This window comes from Bidens hawaiensis, unplaced genomic scaffold (genome assembly GCF_021521415.1).
Source record: "Bidens hawaiensis isolate Kalapana, Puna unplaced genomic scaffold, B.hawaiensis_p1.1 tig00018131_1, whole genome shotgun sequence".
Taxonomy (NCBI): Eukaryota; Viridiplantae; Streptophyta; class Magnoliopsida; order Asterales; family Asteraceae; genus Bidens; species Bidens hawaiensis.
The window spans coordinates 92,258-100,058 of NW_027492739.1; positions in this window are offsets into that span (position 1 = coordinate 92,258).

A 7,801-nucleotide genomic window follows, 5' to 3' on the forward strand; every position below is an offset into this window, starting at 1 on the left:
TCGGCGGCTAAGGAGTTGCGCGTCGGCGATCAGATTGCAAGTGTTATCTAACGGCAGACAACGAGTAGGTTGTTTGTACTGCGACAACTCAAAAACAAGTTAGTTTTCGATCGGGTGTTCGGTCGGCTAAAAGGGTTCGGCGCAAAACGGCCGTTTGTTTCTAGTGGATTTGGGTTTCCAATTTGGCATGTGGTGGTCTCCTGTCTCGCAATTCAAGAGATAGCAGCTTTGTCCTTTGGTGGATTTATTTTGTTAATAAATAAAAAAATAAATACATAAGTCAAGTTTGGTTCTTGAATTTGGTGCTAGTGTGAAGTGTTTTGACGATTTCAAAAGAAAATAGAATAATAGTTTATTTATTTTTGTTGTAGAAGGCAAAAGTCAACAGGTGGTTTAGTTTTGTTACGAAGACAAATATTGGCGATACGGTTTTATCGAGAGGGTTTTTATTTGGGTTAAACAAGACGGTTTAATTCAAAGTTCGTATTTTACTTAGTTAAACGAGCTAGGTTTTAACTAAGGTGTAATTTATTTTATGAACAAGTGGGTTTAGTTCTGAAAAGTTGTTCGGAATTTATTGGTTTGTGTTTGTTCCAACGAAGTGGAGCAAGGGGTTTGACACCGTCAATGGCAAGTGACAAAGATGAGTCGATAATCCAACCCAAAGCGAGTGGGGGATATCGTTGCAGGTTCCAAAGCTTAATGAAACTAATTTCATCACATGGGCAATTGTGGTGGAAGCGATCTTAGACGATCAAGAGTTATGGGAAGTTGTTCAACCGAATGAGGGTGCGGTTATTGATGCGAAGAAGAATAAAACGGCAAGGTCGTTTTTGTTCCAAGTCATGGAAGGTAATATTCTTCTTCAGGTTTCTCAATACAAGAATGCTCGAGAAATATGGGCGCCTTTGAAGGCACAGTTTGTTGGGGCCGAACGAGTCCAAAGGCTCGACTCCTGACATTGAAAAGTGAATTTGAGAAACACAATATGACGGAAGACGAGACTGTTGATCAGTTTGCGGGAAAAATAACCGGTATGGTTTCAAAGGCAACGGGTCTTGGTCACGTATTCGAGCAAGATGTATTGATGAAAAAGTTACTTGACGCGGTTCCAGATAAATACTTCAACTTGGTAGCCTCAATCGAACAAACGATTGATATCGATAGTATGACGTTTGAAGATGCTGTTGGAAGACTTAAGGCGTTTGAGGAACGTCTACGAATGAGAGAACGCGCTTCAAATTCACAAGGTCAGTTACTTTTCAAAATCGGACAAAAAGTAATTACAAAGGGAAGTCGTATGATCAGTCCGGTAGCCGAGGTAAGGGTTGGCCGAGTTCACATGGACGTGGAAGAGGCCAGGAAATCGGAGGTCAAGACCGAGAGGATGAGGATCAATATGGTTGCGAAAACCGAGATGGTCAACATCGTGGGTCAAGGTATACGGGTCAAATAAGATCGAAGGATCGTCAATGGAGAAGGAATGATATGTCAAAGGTTCAGTGTTACCGTTGTGATGAGTTCAGTCACTTTGCGTCTTTGTGTCCGAAACGTATGAAGAAAAGGAAGAATCTAATTTGAACAAAATTGATGATTTTGATATAAGTTAATTTATGATAAAAGGTGATCAGAAAACGGTCTTTCTGAATGAAGACGGTGTGATTCCAGAGCGTTTCGAAACCGAACGGATAGAGAATGATGTTTGGTATCTCGACAACGGAGCATCGAATCACATGACGGGTAATAAATTGTGTTTTTATGAATTGAATGAACAAGTCACGGGAACGGTGAAGTTTGGAGATGAATCTTGTATTGATATTCGGGGAAAATGGTCGGTCTAAATTGAAGGAAAAACGGGGGAGCAACGTTTGTTGACCGATGTCTACTACATCCCGAGCCTACATTGCAATATCATAAGTCTTGGTCAAGCAGAGGAAGGTGGATGCGAGATCCACATGAAACATGATTTGCTAACCATTAAAGATGATACAGGTAAGCTTTTGATGAAGGTGACAAGGACCAAGAATCAGTTGTACAAGATTAGCCTCAAGATAACAAGTCCCGGTAAACGACCTATCATTGGAATGGAGAATTTTGCAGGTAGGGATCTTCAAAGAATTGGACTGAAAGAAGACAAGCCGGTTACGAGTCAGATTCCAATCAACGATCCAAGTTCTAAAATTCAAAGTCCAAAAAAGAGTGTTCAAGAAACTAAACGTATGGTCAAGAAAGAGATTCAAGCCCAATGGAAGGCGTCTAATGATTGTGTCTTCTAGCGAAGTGGTGTCTAAAGAACATTGCAAGAGATCATGAAAAGCCTCGGGAGAATCAGGAGATTTTTGACAAGCATAAAGTTGAAGACCCGTCAATTTCGAGTAGGAAATTAGGGGGTGAGTCGGGTGACTCGGATACAACAATTGCGGGGTGATTGTTTGCTCAATTGTTGTTTGGCCCAAGTGTAAGGCCCAACCCAAGAATTAGGGTTTTATAATATTTGGTAATGTCTTGGCTAGCAAGTTAGGTTAGTCTATATAAACCGAGTTATGGTTAAACATTAGAGATTATGAGTTTGGTGTAACCGAGTTAGGGTTCATCAAGAGTCAAACCGAGTTAGGGTTTGAGAGATTTGTAATCAGTTTTTAGAGTTATATATTTTCTGATTAATATAAACGAGAGTTATTCGTTTAATTCGTGTGTTGATTATCGATACGGGACTTGATATAGTGTATTATTTTCCATATTGTGAAATTTATATTTTATAACCTCAATGTATACTTGGATTTGAATAATTTGATTGTGTGCTATTTTGCTATTGTAAACTTATTATATGATAACCTTAATGTATAATAGGTTAAGAAATTAATAAGAACAAAGGCCCACAAAAAGTATAGGAGGCAAGAAACAAGCAGTAATTACATCGAGGTTTAGATTTGATAGCAGTATGTATAACCAAATAGCAGAAACATTACAATGACGTGATTAAAATAGTTTGTCTTTCGACATGCAAATATATCAACAATATGAACACGATCACGTCATTCGCTAGTAAAAAAACTAAGAACAAGAACAAATTCATGTCTGGTAAAGTTTACAAGTTCAACTGAATACATATGCAAACACAATTCCAACGCCAAATACAGATTGCAATTTGCAAGAACAATTAGCCAAGCATGCAAACGATAGAAATAAATATTGTGACAATATCTATATATATACTATATATAAAACAAATAGCAAAGACTTCTTAAAATTTAAGATGTACAAAACAATTTGCTTTAGGTACAATCTACATTAATGCATAAAACTATGAGTTATTAGGGGTAATTTGATCTTTTAGTCACCAACTAGGTTATTAACCCGTGTACTACACGGGTGGAAATTAGTAAATATGTCAGCTAAACATATATGATAATACATTTGAATATTCGATTATTTATTTGTATAATACTTATAAAAACTTAATAATTACATAAAGGCTAATCGGTTTTAAGCTTCATGTCAATTTCATTCAAATCATTAACCCCGTCAATTTTTTAGGATTAAATCGGATAAATTGGTCTTTTTGGAAACGTCACATATAATAGCTTTAATTAAGCCATTTACTCCATCATGGTCTATGCCACAAAATAGATGTTGACCTTGAAAATCAATTTAGAAACATCCAAAATGTTTGCTTTGATTCGAGTTTCAACCCAATAGATGTCACAAGAACAAAATTAAACTAACTGCAATTTATACGAATCTCCAATTGAATATTGCTCTAAGATTTGTTATTTACGTTTCACGATAAACTAAGTAACTACAAAAGATCAACACGTTACAATACAAATACATAATGATATACAATTTTTAACGCAACACGTACAACTTTTAAAGGCATCGATCACTCAAGGTGCAGGCAAATCTTGTGGGGTACGCCTTTTGTCAAAACTACATATATGTAGTAAGTAGACCTGCATTTTATATAATAAGAGAGATTAAATATTAAAACCTTAAAGAAAATGCTACTAATAATCCGGGTAAAATAATATAACCAAATCCAATGATACTGCAGCCCCCAAAGGATCAAACATGCATCCCTGGAACTTTAAGTAGCATGGGACTATCGTCTTCTCCACTCTTGTTACCACGTGCAACCTTATCAATTAATTAAAAAAGATAAGAAACATGTAGTTGTCAATTAAGAATAAGTTATACAAGAATGCACAACTCAAGAGAACTATTCCAGCTAAATTAATCAATTAAGAATAAGTTATTAACAAAAAAAAATTAAGTTTATTATGTGACGACTATTAGCTTATCATATTTGGTACAAAAGTAAATAAAACGTATGTAGAGATTTTGTATATTTTTAAGTAATATTAATGATTAAAACCCAATAATAGTAATTAATATGAAAACATGGAGACATTAGGTTATTTTCTGTTATTCAACATTTGGCTATTAGAATTTAACCGAAGAGAACAATAATTACCTTAAGATTAAGCACATGTATTATCTGGATTGCTGTGATTTTCAATGCAACGCCCTGATTTACCATAGAAAAATTAATTACAATTTTGTATAATTCAATTATTTCATTTATTTCAAGTCAAAAACCAATTGAAATTTGATCTTACAAGAATGTCTTAGTCAATCCAAGCTAAACAACCCATTAAACCGCACACACCACACAAAATGGAGAAACACCAAGTGTCAAATACGACACACCTCCTAAAACTGTGACCTTGATAATGATTTTGCAACCTTCTCAAATAACCTGAAACTGCATTTATTAAAATCGTTAGTTAGACTATAAGATAAATAAATGATTCTGCAGCCTTTTCAAATAACCAAAAAATAACATAAATAAATGAATGTGCCTATGTGATTGTTAACCATGAGGATCGCTGAAGCACGAGCAGCTTCAGCAATATTTGAAATACTATAAGCATAATTTGTAAATTCTTTACCTGAAAATACATCTCATCGTTTTGTTCCTTTAGTGAGTTTCTCTATGCCTCCATCTGTGGTAACTGTTATTAATATTTAACTATTCAAAAATGCAAATTTTAACTAATCTATGTTAAATGTCACCAAACTAAATAAACTTACAATATTATATCATTTAGAAGATGTGACCGAGCCAAGTTGACGAAATGACGCAAATAATCCTTATCATCTCCATATGAACCAAAGTCATTCTCATTATGATGTCATGATCATGTCTTGGAATGTTATATATTTTTGGAATTAAAACCATGATATGTAAACAACTGTCAGATACCGCTATTTTGACTGTCAATGAAAAATTTTGCAAAAAAAAAATACAAAGAAGAAATGGATGCAGAATGTGTGAATTATCGAGATTTTGTGTTCATTATGTATGTGGTGATAATTGATTTAGATTAGAAACGTTATTATTAAAAAGTAATCATATTTATATATGAAAAACATTTGACAAATCTCATAATGACAGAAAAAATCTAACTAATTTTTGACCAAATAATACAATAATAATGGACATTTAATTTTAATAATAATAAGATGTTTAGGAAAGTATTAAAAGTCTTGTTCAAATTATTTAAATATTGGCATATAAATAGGAAACCATTATGGTTAGTCAAAACAATTAATATATAGTTACCATAATCACGGTAATTATATACCTTTAAACCTATAAATAAGTGCACTATGATAATAATTCGAATTTGAATAATAAACTAAAACTTGGAATGTAAAGAGAATTTATTTTTATAAATGATCATATAAAATTTAACCATTATGATTAGAAAATAAATATTCATAACCATTATGATTAGAAAATAAATATTCATAACCATTCAAACGCCATTTTCTAAGTATACGAACCTTAAGTACACAATCGTTGTTCGAAACATCCAAACCATTGAACATGGTAGTGTTTGATGCTTTCATGTTGCTGTTTAACAAATAAAAAATTCAATCAATGATTCAAGAATTAGTAAATAACATTTAGATGAGTGAAAAGAAATATTTATGCGTATGAAAGACAATGAAAAACCTTGACAATGATAAAAATATGAAACGAAGACTAAGAAAGTGAGAAATGTGTGAATATGTTTATTCTGGTTATAGAATATATAGATAAAAAAAATTTGTTACAAACTTTGAATTGTTCAAAAAAAAGGAAAGGTCGATATACAGATAATTTAGGGAATACAATCCGGGATTTCATAATTAGTATTGATATCTACTTATTTTGGTACTACTATTTTGCTACTACTAAATTTAGTAAAAGTAAAGAATATATTAGGGATTTGTATTTGAATAATAACCGATTTAATAAATATAGTATATTTGCATAATGTGATTAGGGATTTATTTATGGGCAAATCATAATAACTCATAAGTCCCAGCTGATATAATTCATGTTTCCAAAATTACAAATGAAGTTGACTACGAATTTTCAATTCGAATTTGAAAAGTTGTTAGGTATTATTAATGATATGAATCAATACAAATCAAAATAATATCATTGTAATTTGAAATCAATTACACATTAAAAATTTAATAAATACCAAAATTAAAAATTAGAAACAATGATATATTATAAATTTAACAATGAAATATTATGTAATTGAAATTAAAATCTGCAATGACACATATAATAACCATAGGAAACATAGGAATTATTATAAATTATAAATCTCAAGTAACATTAACAATTAAGATTAACAATATAAAATACTAACCTAGGTAAATTACACATACCTTAACGAATAATATAAAATACTAACCAAGGTTAATTAAACATACTATCCTAATCCTAACAATATAATATACTAACCGGAAAAAAACATGGATTGACGGCAGGGCAACCGTGTCGGAAGATCTGATTAACAATCGACACGGAGCTACTGAAATCGTATGATTGTTTCATATAATTGAGGATTCCGTGTAACTACAATCGACCTTATTTAGACAGAAGACGGAGTAAATTGAATATGTCGGATGCATAACTATCATTGTCTGATTGAGATGAAGAATTATCATTGTCCGATTGAGATGCAAAATTATCATTGTCCGATTGAACTGAGAAATAATAGCCGATGGTTGATTTTGTTGATTAGGTAAGGGGGAGTATGAAGAAAGGGTGTAATAAGGTGGAAAGGATTTAAACATAAAACCGGTAATATATGGAATATTGAATTAAATGCATACATTAACTATTTTAAGTATTAGGAATATAATTTCTTTTTAATTTATTTAAATTATAAGAAAAATAGAGAAGTAAATGATATTTTTGGAAGGATAGGAAATCGTCCAATAGGCAAGGGGCAAGTGGCAGCAAACTCATTTGTTTTAATATATAGTAGGATGTCTATGAATGCTTGAAAAATAAGTACAACTTTGTTCGCTCATCTTCACTCACCTCTTTGCTAATATAAGGAATAGTTACACATGTACCCCTAATTCAAAACCAACTACCCTCACGACTTTTTAATGGTTATAATTTTTTCACACGTTTGTGTGTGTGTGTGTGTGTGTGTGTGTATAAAATAAAAAATTACATCATAATAACGTGCATGTTATTATCTTTAATTTGAGTATGACATTGTTATACTTTTTTAGTTTAAAAAATTAACATGTTACGTGATTACCGGTTAGAACTGACAAGTGGTAGAGTCGGGTGAGCTCGATTCATGTGTAAAGCTAGATAAATGTCGGAACAAGTTGATACAAAAAATGGGTTGATTTGGTTCGAGTCAGGTGAGTACGGGTTAGAGTCAAAAGGGTCATGTCAAAACAAGTTTCGGGCCAAAATGGTGTCGGGTCAGAA